This window comes from Littorina saxatilis, linkage group LG9 (assembly GCF_037325665.1).
Source record: "Littorina saxatilis isolate snail1 linkage group LG9, US_GU_Lsax_2.0, whole genome shotgun sequence".
Lineage (NCBI taxonomy): Eukaryota > Metazoa > Mollusca > Gastropoda > Littorinimorpha > Littorinidae > Littorina > Littorina saxatilis.
In genome coordinates, this window is record NC_090253.1 from 36038549 (window position 1) to 36053071 (window position 14523).

Sequence of the window (14523 nt, forward strand, 5' to 3'; positions counted from 1 at the left end):
TATTTATTCAGTAATTACAGAAAACTAATGCCATTGTGAGTTGCACATTCAGTAATTGCATCCAAGTTATGGTGCATACTGTGTCAAAAGGTTCTCCATCCTAAAATGCTAATCGCTGGTCATTAGGGGATCGAGTCGAACAAGGAACGTCAGTTTTCTCTTTTTTGACAAATATCAGTTTAACTCAAACTCACCTGGAACTTGAAGATATGTAACCTAATGTGAGTTATTATGAAAATATAATGTATTTCCCTCACACATATGTAGTTTTGGAAGAGTTATTTTCAATAGTTCAAGGTCAAGGTCACTTCAAAATATATACATTTCAACTTTGAAGGACCCTGTGACCTTGACCTTGAAGTGAGGTCAAGTTGCCAAACATGTTTCTGAAGATGTAATGTATTTCCCTCACACATATGTAGTTTTGGAAGAGTTATTTTCAATAGTTCAAGGTCAAGGTCACTTCAAAATATATACATTTCAACTTTGAAGGACCCTGTGACCTTGACCTTGAAGTGAGGTCAAGTTGCCAAACATGTTTCTGAAGATCTTGTAACCATACACCATCAGGTCACAATTGGTGTAGATAGACTTAATAGTGTCCAAGAAATATACAATGTTAAAGGTTTCGCAGACGGACGGGGGGGACGGACGCCCGGACGCCCGGAAGGACAGGCGGACGATGTCGGTGAGTATATAGACTCACTTTTGTAAGTATAATGTATTTCCCTCACACATATGTAGATTTGGAAGAGTTACCTTCCATAGTTCAAGGTCAAGGTCACTTCAAACTATGTATACAATCCAACTTTAAAGGACCCTTGCGACCTTGACCTTGAAGCAAGGTCAACCAAACTGGTGTCCAAAGATAGGGCTTACATTGCCCTGTATAGCATACATAGCTAAGGTTGCCATTCTCGATAACTTCAGAAAAAAATGCGAAAATGTGAAAAATGGTCGTTTTTAAGACAACAATTACGGCCCCTGTGACCTTGAACTTGAAGTGAGGTCAAGTTGCCGCACATGTTTTTTGAGATCTTGTAACCATACACCATCAGGCCACATCAGGTGTTGATAGACTTAATAGTGTCCAAGAAATATCCAACGTTAAAGTTTTTCGGACGGACGGACGGACGGCGGGACGGATGGACGGACGACTCGGGTGAGTACATAGACTCACTTTTACTTCGCATGTGAGTCAAAAAAACCGTGCACTACACAACAGAACAAAGCTTGGCGTGGGAACAACAACAAAAACAGTTATTACGCCGACCCTTTTTTCTTTCTGTTTCTCATCTATTTTGATCAAACAAATTCATTTGCATTTATTTTTTTGTGCTGAATTAATTTCGCAACAGACACTAACACCAATGTGCTATATTATTTCAGAAAAAAGTCCCACTCAACACAGAATCCAGACACAGTATGAGTATTATTTATTTTATTTTGTGTGTGCATGCTAAGTTCATAATGTTCTTACCCCGTGTAAAACCTGAACAGAAGTGTAGTAGTGAACACGAGAATGAATGGTTTCTTTTCTGCACGTGTCCAACGTAACTTATTTTTTACCGTAAGAGAACAGTCACAGGCTGTTGCGTGTGGCGAGTGCTCTATCGACAGATAAAACCCTTCGCTATCGACGAAGACTTATTATTACGGCCATTACTGAGAGATGACATTTATAGCCTCCTTCAGCATGGAAGTCTGCCGTCTCAACCATCAGTATTGCAATAGACATCTTAGTGGTCGACACGATATTATTCTCTCGGATCCTCCTTCATATGCAAGGCTTACATGTGTGTGAGCTGACGACGATATGGCTTCACTCATCAGTCGTATGGAGGGTATATATAATATATCATATTTTCATGGTTCAGTTTAGTAACTAATATACCTTCCATACGACTGATGAGTGAACCCATATCGTCGTCAGCTCACACACATGTATAGGCTGCGATTTCCGGTGTAACACGAGAAAATTACTCCCACGAGATTTTTTACTCCGGAGTAAAAATTTCGTACGAAAATGTTACTCCCTTTACGAAAAAAGTACTCCCCCATTACACGAGAAAATTACTCCCCACGACAGGTGAGTTTGTTTGTTTGTTTGTTTACTTAACGCCCAGCCGACCACGAAGGGCCATATCAAGGCGGTGCTGCTTTGACATATAACGTGCGCCACACACAAGACAGAAGTCGCAGCACAGGCTTCATGTCTCACCCAGTCACATTATTCTGACACCGGACCAACCAGTCCTAGCACTAACCCCATAATGCCAGACGCCAGGCGGAGCAGCCACTAGATTGCCAATTTTAAAGTCTTAGGTATGACCCTGCCGGGGTTCGAACCCACGACCTCCCGATCACGGGGCGGACGCCTTACCACTAGGCCAACGGTGCCGGTCGACAGGTGAGTTCCGAGTAAACATTTCGTACAAAAATGTTACTCCCCTGACGAATATTATAACGAATAAATTACTTCGCCCTAACACGAGCAATTTAACTTCACTTGCCAGGTGTACGAAATGTTTACTCCTTTGTCCCCTATTAGTCTTGGTGGTGGAATGGGTGGAGGGAGGGTAGCGCGACATTCGTTTGCGCGAGATCATATATTGGCATTATTCCTTCGCCCGCATCCCATTTTCGCGTACGAGATTTTTACTGGAAGTAAAAAAGTAATGGGGAGTAAAAATTTCGTGGAGAGGAGTAATTTGTTCGTGACTTGGGGAGTTCTTTTCTCGTACGAAAGGTGTACTCGGAGTAAGAATTTTGTACGAAATTTTTACTCCGGAGTAAATTTTTCATGGAGTAAAAATTTCGTGTTACACCGGCTCAAGGAATGTGTTTTGATGTGATTACTAATAGTGGTTGAAATCAGACTCCTTCATATACGAAACTGCTCTTCCTGTTTTTTCTTGTCGATCTCGCATTTCTCTTTTAGTTTCCTGACAAGAAGAGGAATACCAAAAACGGCGCATGTCCATGCCAGAACGATGGCATCTAAAATATACGCAAGAACGAATGGGATCTTCAGCATCCTGGCCCCTTCTTTGCCTACAAAAAGAAAGAATCAAGCAATCAAAACGATAGCAGGTGTAAAAGCACACATCTCACGTGAAACACATGCCCATGAATAAATAATGTTTTGATATTGACAACTTGACACAAGCATCCCCTGGGCTGAAGGAATGTGATTAAACAAAAACCGTCGATAGCAGGAGAGATTCGCAAAAGTACACAACTTATGTGAAACACACATAAAGAACGCGTTGATATTGATGATAAACTGACAACTTGAGACATACATATCCGTTGGGCTAAAGGAATGCATCACATCATTACTAAGTGTTTGCTGCAATCAAACAAGGTTGTTAGCGAAGAAATCAAACTACTTCATTAGCCAAACTGCTGTTGTTGTTCTCGTAATCGCCCTGGCAGCAATTCTTTCTCTACCCTGCGGTGGATAACAGAGTCAACTCCATTCAGTGAGAGGATAGAATAGCAAGCCAGAGCGAGCAATCAACTTGCCGTGAAATACCACGAGTCGTCAGAGTCTGCCAGTCTCTACCTCTGCCGCCACTCTTCTTTGCTCGGCAAAGCAGATAAGCAAACGGACAAAGCCCACACATACATGGGGTGGAAAAGAAAAGAAGACTGGCGAGAGGGAGAAAAAAGAAAAAAAAAGTAGTGTGTGCTGAAGAAGAAGTAGAGTGTGTTGTCGGAATGCTGGCCTCTAAATGAAGCGGTGTTGTGGCAAGCGATCCGGCCAGCCTCACTGACGTGGTCTGGAACCTTCCAATACTTGACGAGCACCCCCCCCCCCCCCCATTCTATTCCACAGAACTGACGATAGAGCCAAGCCTGCTGGCTCCAAAAACACGCCTACCCCAGCCTCTCCACAAAAAGAAATACACCTCCTCCCTGCTCGCAAAACAACAGAAAAGGTCAACTCAATTGCGAGCCTAACTTGAGTAAACCTTGGGGGAATGTGTCAATAATTACAACACTCTCGTCGGAACTGACATGCACAAATGACAATAAACCAAATCAATCAACACCCAAACAAACTTGAACAATGTTCTTTTTTCCCCAGCGGCGACGCCAAGCATCAAACAAAGCGACCACTAGACTTGAACAGCGCAGACCATAAATGTGAAATGAATTTACACACCCCTTCGACCTTCAAATAAATCAATGGATTGTTGTTGGTTTTCTGTAGCTGAACTGAAGGAAGCAAGCGCTAATAACAAGGTCTAAGAAACACACTTTACACAGGGAAGTGCGTCGTGTAGTCAACAACAGTAAGAGTTGTGTGGAACCAGTCTCCTGGCACTTGAGAGACTGAGAAGCATTGAAATCGAACAAATGATGTTTCTTAAAACACTGAGCTACAGTCTTCACAAAACGTCTCCTACGTAGCATAACACTTTTCGCGAACAGAGACCTATAAAAGAAGTGTAAACAGACGATAGGCAAACAAAACAGCAAGTGAAAAGCAGTCATCATCCTCAGGTTATGAAAGGAATAAACACAGATCATCATCCTCGGGTTTATGACAGCAAGGAAAGAGCAGGAGTTAATTACTCGACTCATTTCTCCCACGGTTGCTAGACAAACGCCGCGGCTTTCGACACATGAGGCGTGCAAGTCATAGCCAGACATGTTTGGCTGAAGGTCTCAAATCCTCTTCACACTGTTCATGCGCACTCAATTTCCCGCCATCGCCTAATTCCTTTCAGCGCCTTCATGTTGCAACAGCGAGGATCAGATAATGATGGTTACTTTCCCTCAAACAGCCTCCTGCGTGCAGCAATGGTGAAAAGAGTAGAAGAGGAGTTTGAAAAATCACATTTGGCCCTACCCGCCGAGGAGAGGAAAACGAGCAGGGGAGAGGATGAACAGATGAGACAGAAATTGAAAGAGAGAGGAGAAAGAAAGGAGTAGGGGCCATCGGGACAAAATGACAGCCCCGGTTGACAAGATTGGCATATTAATGGGGTAAGGACGGCAACACTACAAGACAACAGTAAGTATCCCCCTTTGTACGCTATTCCCATCTCTTCTTCCTCTTGAAACAATTCTCCCAACGCTTATATAGCTGTATATGACTTGTTTGTGGTCTGTCTGTTTGTTGTTCGTTTGTCCCGCTGTCCGCACTTAGATCTCTAGTTTTTAAGAGTCGCTTAAGCTGAAATTTGGTTAAGAATTGATAAAATCCGCTTATTTCTTTTTCTTCTTCTTCTGCACTGCGGATCCAAGCAAGGAAAATGGTTTAAATGTGTCACAAAAAGTGAAAGCCCCGCCCCTGTTCCTCCTTGCACTGGTGACGCTAGTTTCTTGGGTGGGAGTTGTCGCAGCGGGCATAAACCTGTCTCCATGTTACATGTATCTCCACGCGGAAAACAATACTGCCTTTAACCTCCCAAGAGATGCACTTCATGTAACACGAAACGACAACAAAGGTGTTGAAGGTAACTCGACGAAAGCATGTAATAAATATAAAATATTAAGTGAGTGAAACAATAAAAAATAAAAAGAAATAAAAAATTGCATCATTTAGTGATTTACATCACAAAACTAATTTTAATATCACATCAAAGAATTCGTAAAACTTCTGAAGTTCTGAATAACTTTTCTTCGTAGCTAAAGTTGTGTCTTCTGGACCATAGGACGAGTACATATACATAGGTGCTGAAAACACTCAAACTCAACACTAACCACCACGACTCAAATTTCAACAAAGGAATAGATATGATAAAAGTTCAAATGTATTAATCTACATGTTCTGCTTTGTTGTTATCTCTGGGGATCATGCCGGGAGCCAGCAAAACAGACGCTGTATGGAAATAAGCACAAAGCCGTTGGTTTCTCATTTCACTCGTTCAGGCAATGATGAATAACTGCTCCTGACATGCGCTGTCTGCTTGCTGTTCATGCAACAGCTGCGACAAACACGGCCACAGCACGAATGAATGCTTTTTCTGACCGACAGCGTTGCAGAAAGGGGTATTTATTAGTCTTTGTTTTATATTGCAGCGTTAACACCCAATGCATGTTTGCTTTGACAGAGTGCTGCATGTGAAGTCTGGTTTTAAATCACAAATAAAACCCACTGCTTGAGCTCGTTAATGCATACACTTCTCCCTTCATTCAAAAACGTTTTCTCTGCTTAAATGCAAGTTGCTTGTAATTCAATTTGTACACACCTTAAACTTTTAAAGAGTGTGTGTGTGTGTGTGTGTGTGTGTTTGTGTGTGTGTGTGGTGGGGGGTATTGCAGCTTCTTATTACATCGACACACAGAAAACGCTAACCTTCTCGAGTACAGTCATTTTCTTGTATGCCCTAAACTAACAGCACCCTCCTCCCCCCCCCTCCCACTAACACCGCACCGCGCAAAACGTATGTAAAACATGACCTGCAGGAAGGGCAAACTTGAGACGCAATCAAGGCCAAGTTGCACGAGCAATCAAGTCGTTCCTGGCGGTGTACTTCTTTTCCAGCTGTGCAAATAAAGTGCAGTCGCCGGCCAGAATAGCTGTTTAACACGGCGCACTTGCCGCGATAACAGTCGGGCCACATTACTTGAGCCTCCCAGCCAGACAGTCTTAGAAAAAAATCACAAAACACAACTAGAAGGCTGGAAAATGTCTTTGTTTCACATTGTGATTGTGATTGTGATTGTGTGTGTGTGTGTGTGTGTGTGTGTCTTTGTGTGTCTTTGTGTATGTCTGTGTGTGGTGAGCGTGCGTGCGCGAGTGTGCGTGCGCGAGTGTGCGTGCGCGAGTACGAGTGTGTGCGTTAACTGTTTGTCAGACTATCTCAGTGTCTGTCTGTGCGTGGTGCGTCTGTCTGTGTCTGTGTCTCAGCTATTCTGATTCGGAATAATGCAAATACCACGATGTGCAATTCACTGCACTACGAGCAAATGTCAGGTAAACCTAGACAAGAGAAATTATACCAGATCATGAAAATAATTGGCTCATCACAAACGGGCTATCTCAGTATCTGCAAACACTCAAAGAACACCCAACATACTCTGACACAAATATTTACAGACGAATCTATAAAGAATTCACCCGATGGCCTAAGACAAGAATTGCAGCTAGGAAAACCAATCGAGCAAACGTTCCTTTCTTTAATACTAAAAAAAACCACGGTAAAACAGTTACAGACCATACTTTCTATACAATCAAAATAGACGACCCCAGAGCAACTCTTGGGTAATACAGACAGCGATCGCACTTTGGCCAAGCGAATGTAGTATGTGGTTGAGCGTAGTGTATTGCCGAGTAGTGGCCTTTTCCTGCCGACTCCGATAGCTTCTCAACTAGCACCAGCTGTCAAATCAGCATTCCCCACATAATTCTCCACACATCAACCCCTCTCTTCCATCATCTCTCTTTCGCTTTGCGCGCCTTCTAAATATATGTGTTGAGAAGTTCGAAGACGAAGAAAAGGAGGAGCTTCGTGAACTCCTTGCACAAGACCCAGCAAAACCTTGCTGCATGTAGTGAACCTGCGTTTGTGAAGCTTCCTCCTTACTTTGTTACACTGATAATTATTCAGTCATGTAAATTGGAATATCACAAATCGTGGCTGCCGAAAAACTCTCCACAAATATTACATCAACACAGAAAAGATATGTATTTAATTAAACGGTTTCTAAAACTAAAATCAAAAATGGCCGACATAAAAAATGTCATTAATTTTAAGACAGACAAAGGTTTAAACCAATATAAAAAACAGTTTCATCCAGAATTGTAAATAAACACTGGAGCAAGACGTTGTTCATGGTTGGTTCTTGGTTTTTTTACACGTGTGCACATCCTAGATACTGGGTCACAACTATGGGACATGGACACCAGGAAAAAAAGTAGGACTGAATTGAGTGAAATACTCTTTTTTAAGTGCAAAAGACATGCCTGTATCTTTTTCTGTCAAAGAGAGGACCTTTCATATCGGGGTTTCTTTAGAAATGACAATTAGACACATGCAGTACGCTCTATGTCGTGGGTTACATGGTTTCCACTTTAGGCTTCAATATCCCACAGGAAAGAACTTTAGCTCAGTTATTGCATGTGGCATGTGGACAACATTGATAAATAAATATGCAAACATGAAAGTTTGAAATTACAAGTTTCCATAAGTTAACTAGATCGAAGTAGAAAGTGGAAACCGTAACCCACGCAATTTCCAGGTGCAAAAGTTTTTCTTGTAGGTCAAATGTAGCAACTAGCCTTTTGGGCACCCTTTTGGGTTTTAATACATGATAGAAAGATTTAAGTGAGCAAAAAGTTTTCGATCTGTGCTCACTGGGTTTATGTGTATAGAGATAATACTGTCGTGAGTTACATGGAAACCATAGTTTGTAATGTCTTTTATTTCCAAAGAAAAGAACTAAAACTTGATTATTGCAATTTGCATGTGGACAACATTGATAAATAAATATGCAAACATGAAAGTTTGAAATTACAAGTTTCCATAAGTTAACTAGATCGAAGTAGAAAGTGGAAACCGTAACCCACGCAATGTCCAGGCGCAAAAGTTTTTTTTGTAGGTCAAATGTAGCAACTAGCGTTTTGGGCACCCTTTTGGGTTTTAATACATGATAGAAAGATTTAAGTGAGCAAAAAGTTTTCGATCTGTGCTCACTGGGTTTATGTGTATAGAGATAATACTGTCGTGAGTTTCATGGAAACCATAGTTCGTAATGTCTTTTATTTCCAAAGAAAAGAACTAAAACTTGATTATTGCATGTGGACTACATAGATAAATAACTATGCATACATGAAAGTTTGAAATTTTCAAGTTTCCATAAGCGACAATCCTAAATGAGAGAATTAATCGATTGTCGATCGTGCGTTGCAGAAGAATCGAAAATTTCATAATGGCGCCGATCATGAGAACACATGTGCTGCTCAAACTTTGCACCAGATCAAGCTTTAATCAGCAAAATATCGCAAAATTCGTCGATGAATATATGCTACAATTGTCAAAAAAGATTTTACAGGTCTCAAACAGTGAAGATACAGCGTGGTCTGTCGTGAGTTACGTCTCAAAAACCGGAAACGAATACGATTGGGTGGATAAATTCTCATTGTCTATTCACATGACCGGGTCAAACGTCATGAATGGAACTTTCGACGGTGTTCCCGCGATCTCACAACGCGTGTGTGATAGGCAATGCGGGATTTGTCGTCTGCTGTGGCCATGCTTTCGTGGGTTACAGATGGAAACGAAACAAGGGTGGGGTACATTCAAGCGCGATTATAAGCTGAAATAAATTTGTTTCCTACCGTAGTGCTGTGTTTTGAAAACCTAAATGTTGTTGAAATAAATAAATAATGACTTTGAATAACTTTGAGGTTTCCTTTGTTCAGCAGATCGCATTTTTTGATGAAGTTGAAACCGGAAACGACGGTAACCCACGATTACGTGTTTTCTTTGCCGATCAAACTCCCAGAAGAAGAAAAATAGATGTAATTATTGAGTGTGTATGTCGAGAATAATCCTTCAGCTGACCCATAAACATCACAATAAAATTCACAGAGCTTTATTCTCCATTATGTACAGCTGCAACACAGACTGGTGTATTTTTGTCCCAGTTTTAGGTGCTGTTTTGGGGGCATTTTGGCTAAAAATTAAATCGTTTAAAACCCACAGCAATGTTTGGAAACCCAAACTTGGTTGTTACAGTAAGTCAAATCCATCCCCTTTGACATCAAAGCATCCCCTTTGTCATCCATTGCTCAGAGATATTGTGACAGTCATTCAAAGTTGACAACCCATAGTATTTCCCAGTATCTAGGACGTGCACACGTCCTTTCAACCTATTTGGCTATGCGTGACAGACGTTGTTTTTAATGTTAACCAGCCCTATGCCCCCTCCCCCCCCCCAAAAAAAAGTGGGTGTATACCGGCGAAGCAGTTCTGACACACACATAGGATCAAGAAGCTAAGGCCAAAAAAAAAAGGTGTGGTTAAGGTAACATAGCCAAAATAATAGGGTAGGAAGGTAGGCAATCACTTTTCTTCTTCTAATGTGTACAAATTAAACCTACTTGACAGGGAAATAAGTGTGCGACTCGAGCGCTGTCGCTTTCATTGCGTTTTCTGCACTCGTTTTCTTCTTTTTTGTGGGTTTTTTTTGACAAATGTAATAAAAAGTTATAGGGTCGGCCCCTAAAAATAGGGTAGGTCGGGTTACCGTAACCACACCTATTTTTTTTTTAGGCCTAATCACACAACTTCAAAAACATGATCCCAGAGCAGGTCTGCACTAGGCTGGCGTAGGAATACATCGACAGCAGTAAGCCACAACAGCAACACGAAAAACGCGACAACCCCCACCCCACGCCTTTCCCTTCCCAGGACGCGCCAACTGGGACTGCATTGACATAACATCTGTCGACCCAGGGCTAATCTCAGTCAGTGTTATTTGATCGCATTGCTAGTCGACGGCACAGGCTGACACGAGGCGTCAAGACTGAAGCAAGGAAGCAAGTGCATGTCTGGATGCACACAAAAGACGAAGAAGAAAGAGAAAGGACACTAAACACAGGAACAGACACAACATGTGCACGTGCGTGCACGCGCACACACACACACACACACTAGGAGGAAGGGTGTAACGGGGAGGGGGGAGGGACAGAGGGGGGAGGGACAGAGGGGGGAGGGACAGAGGGAGGGACAGAGGGAGGGGGGAGGGGGGAGGGACAGGGGGGGGGGGGGGGGGGGGGGTGTTGGACGGGATGCATAAAATGTGCACGAGCTCGAAGCTTTTTCCAGAGCGGATTGAAGGCAAAACGGAGAAAAAGGGGAGGAAACGGGCGGATTATTGGCCCGGTCCTTTTGAGAGAGAGAGAGAGAGCGCGCGAGAGAGAGAGAGAGAGAGAGAGAGAGAGAGAGAGAGAGAGAGCGAGAGAGAGAGAGCGAGAGAAAGAGAGAGAGAGAGAGATTGCCTGCAGGGAAAAAGAGAGAGAAGTGGAGTAGAATAAGGATCCGAACTTTGTGGACGAAAAGAGAGCAAATCCGTTTGGCTGGAGTCAAACCCTGAGAACAGTGACAACTCCTTTCTAAAGGTAAATTCTCCTGTAAGTTCAAGGAATGCTAAGGTAAGAAATCACAAGCAAAATAGGGCTTCACGCTTTTATTTATTTCTAAGATTACGATTGAAACTTGAAATTGGGGTATCAGACTTTTGCACAAAAATCACTGAGTGACGTGGTGAAACTAATTGAGATATATATATACACCCTTTTTTATTTTAACGATTTGTTAAACTTAAATATTTTTTTCTCAATCACTTCAACAATAAATCATGTCTATTTTTCTCTTTTGGGCCCGTACGTTAGGCCAGTTTCCTGATTACTTCCTGCTCTCAGGGGGTAGACTCCAGAAATAAAGAAAAGCAAAAACAGAGGGTGCATGAAAGAAGTGGAATTGGCTGTGGCGGAGTCGTCAGGTGCTGGGTTCTAGTGCGAACTCTTTCCAGGCGGAGTATGTGCGGTCAGGAACGCCATACAGCGCTCTTCTCTCCTCTTTGTGCCCAACGCATTATGCAGCCACAGGCAAGTGTTCTCCGGCGCTATTGATGAGCAGGTGGAGAAGAATGATGATACCGCGGGCAATGGGGATTTTGTGTGCACACCAACAGGTACAAAGAATCAATTCCAGAGAAGAAGAGGGTGAGAAAGGGGTTTGAGCGACAGTGGGGGCAGGGGGAATAGAGAGAGAGAAGGAGAAATTGAGAGAGAGAGAGAGAGAGAGAGAGAGAGAGAGAGGGATAAGAGTAAGGAGAGAGATAGTCTCCAGTTTTGCAGTAACGAAACTGTGAACGTTGCCTTGTGTGTGTTATACACAACCTGGAAGTGTGTGGTTGTCTGAAAGATGCACTTTAGCATCAATACACTCAACCTTATCTGCCTTCAGAAAACGTCTTCGAATTAACTAACTAATTGATTATTAGATGTTTATGGATATAACTAGCAAACCAATGAAGATGTGTGCATGAAATAAAATAATCGACATCATTATTGGGGGAAAAACTACACTTTCTCCAAAGAGCCTAGACAACCTCCCTAGATAATTCCGACCAAGAAAAACGAACTGCAAAACAATACCACTACCAGACGATCACAACTCACATCTTCAAGACCAGTCAAATATGATCCCAGTTTGTGACTTTCAACTCGTCGACATAAATAAAACGAGATGACAAGAAGCCCTTGAACACATAGCAATCATGCTCACAACAAGCTGCTACTCGCTCGGGGGACCTAAAGTATCCATCCTTGCGGGAGAACGTGGGCGGGGGGGGGGGGGGAGAGAGAGAGAGAGAGAGAGAGAGAGAGAGAGAGAGAGAGAGAGAGAGAGAGAGAGAGAGAGAGAGGATAAAAAACAACATGCAACTCAAGCTCGCGTTATTCCAATCTCGCCTCCCAGGTGATAAATGTCCCTCCTCGAGAGCCCTTGACTCTCTGGGTGAGGTGCTCGCTTGTCAAAGTTTTAAAACTCCTCGTCATACAGGGGGGAACAGCGAGATAAAGACGAGAAGGAACTAAGTGAGGGGTGGTGGTGGCTTGATCTATTTGTAGCGAGCAATGAAGGCCGGGGGGTAACAGGTAGGATTACGGTCATGGGGAGGAGGTCTGAAAAGGTGTGGGATTTCTGGTTGCACCTTGCACCGTGTGGATAGAGGCAAGATAATCCACTGCTAAGTATGCAACAGTGCCCGTCTTTTTATTATCTGCTCAAACAACAATCGATTCGTTTGAGATTATGGTGTGTTCAAGGGTCGCTGTGTGTGTGTGTGTGTGTGTGTGTGTGTGTGTGTGTGTGTGTGTGTGTGCGCGCGCACGCGCGTGCGTGCTTGCGTGCTTGCGTGCGTGTGTTTGGGGGAGAGGTAATCACACTTTGTGTTTGTGTGTGCACGCGCGCGCGCCTGCCTGTCTACCAGCCAATAACACTGCCTACATGTGTTCGAATGTGCCTTCCCTTCAATGCTCGTATACCCTCCACCTGCATGAGCTAGAAAAAACGGGTGCCTTTATCTTTAACGCATTATTCGCCTCAAAATTGTGATTTTACGCACCGTCGCCCCCTGTCTATTGAGAAGAGAAGAGCCAGTAAGAAAACAGCCCGAAGCCTCCACCGGTACGTGTAATGATGTATTCTCAGCACTTCCCCAAGTCTTCAGCGGGAATGGGATGTGACCTTCATTGGTCTTAGATGACACAGAGGGCTTTGTCTGCCAGGACTGATTTACAGCCTATCGCCAAGACAGTCATTTTCATGCGGAGACGTTGATTTGTTGGAAAAGGGGGATGTCCCGTCTTTTTCTTTTCGTGCCGCGAGGTTCGTTTGGTTTGACAAAAGGCTTTTCTGTTGGCGTTTTTGTGTCTGTATGTGTGTGGCTGTGTGACAATAAGGAATGGATTTAAACCTTGTCGATCGTTCTTATGGACGGAATAATGCCGTCGTTGGTGGGTGAATTCATTAATTGATTGCATGGCCAGTATGCTCGTTCGGTTGTTTGCGACATAAGGGTTCCTTGACCAACTCCTTCCTTCCTCCCTTTTTGTCTGTCAATCCAACTCATTTCTGCTAGTTACGTGAGATGAGTACGCTATCTTTATCAAACGACAATCCTGTCAATCCAACTCATTTCTGCTAGTTACGTGAGATGAGTACGCTATCTTTATCAAACGACAATCCTTTCGATCATTTAAAAGATTGTGTTGAGAAAGTTCGGAACTCAAACGCAAACTAAGAGACGTGTGCACGCCATTCCAGCAGACGGACGTGTCCATGCAAGGCTGACAGGAAGGAACGATCGATACGTAATATGGTCGGGAGTTCTGTCAGTATCGCGACCAGCGTCTAATGCACGTAGCTGCACGGTAAGCCAATCAATGATGCATTATCAGTAGCACTGTAAAGTCATCCCAGACAGTCCTGACCGTCCCTAGCACAGTAGAAAAGAAAAGCTTTGTCTGTGGGCACAGCGCTTTGCAGGGGCCACCAACGGAATGAACTTGCTTGGCTGACCACTATCTCCCTAATCTGGCCGGACATTATCAGCAAATCAATCCTCTCTCGCCTTGCGTCGCCATGCCCTTTCTTTCCCTTCTCCTTGGTTCGCGTGTGTGCAATGGGTTCTGGTCGAAGGAAATAAAAACCAGCGTAATGGATGCGTATGATTGCTGAGCGGTGAATAATGTCATAAAAACAGTCAAGAAATTGCAAGTTAAAGCTGGAGTTGACAAAACAAGAAGGAGTGGGTGAGGGGTGGAGAAAACGAGGATGGTTGGTTGTTAGTTCCGAACGTCCTTTGCTATGGGCAACTAACAAAAATCTGACATCACTCGTCCAAGATGGTGAAATAAAGAAAACATGACACGTGAGAATGGACACAGAAGCGCATCTTCCCATAATCCCCATGACAGGGGCTGTTCACGCTCTCTCTCATCTGGCGTGTTCAATTTCAGAGGGTGTTTACATTTTACAAATTGTTCCAGAC

The 14523-nt window shown here is 43.3% G+C and overlaps 2 protein-coding genes across 7 annotated transcripts in view; both read right to left on the reverse strand.

The window, feature by feature from the left end:
- Positions 1 to 14523, reverse strand: part of LOC138975939 (uncharacterized) — a 293946-nt gene that overhangs the window by 146175 nt on the left and 133248 nt on the right. The window lies entirely within an intron of this gene.
- The window catches only part of LOC138975936 (autism susceptibility gene 2 protein-like), a 191785-nt gene that overhangs the window by 142624 nt on the left and 34638 nt on the right, over positions 1 to 14523 (reverse strand). The gene's annotated exons all lie outside the window — the stretch shown is intronic.